Genomic DNA, 433 nt, shown 5'->3' with positions numbered 1-433 from the left:
ACTAAGTAAGTAGTCGGAGAGGTTTATTGTCGGTATCAGCCGAGAACATTGGAGTCTATCCCCGTTTCAATGAGCCAGATCCCTGGAAGATGGATTACTGAGGTGGAGTGCAACACCTACCATCAGCTCCCAGTACTTACCGCACCCAAGCCGTGCTACTCATACGCTGAGTTAGCGATCGATCCCACAACCTGACATGTGCTCTACCGACTGAACTACGCAGACAACAACAACAACACAGAACAACAACAGAATGGTAAATGGTGCATTTATATAGCGCTTTACCCAAAGCGCTTTACATAGATTGTGCATTACATTCACCCATTCACACACACATTCATACACCGATGGAGGAGGAAACCATGCAAAGCACCAACCTGCTCATCGGGAGCAATTAGGGGTTCCGCGTCTTGCTCAAGGACACTTCGACACT

The sequence above is a fragment of the Gymnoscopelus braueri genome (genome assembly GCF_963280865.1).
Source record: "Gymnoscopelus braueri genome assembly, chromosome: 4".
In the NCBI taxonomy this organism is placed as follows: domain Eukaryota; kingdom Metazoa; phylum Chordata; class Actinopteri; order Myctophiformes; family Myctophidae; genus Gymnoscopelus; species Gymnoscopelus braueri.
Note: the sequence above shows the minus strand (reverse complement) of the source record.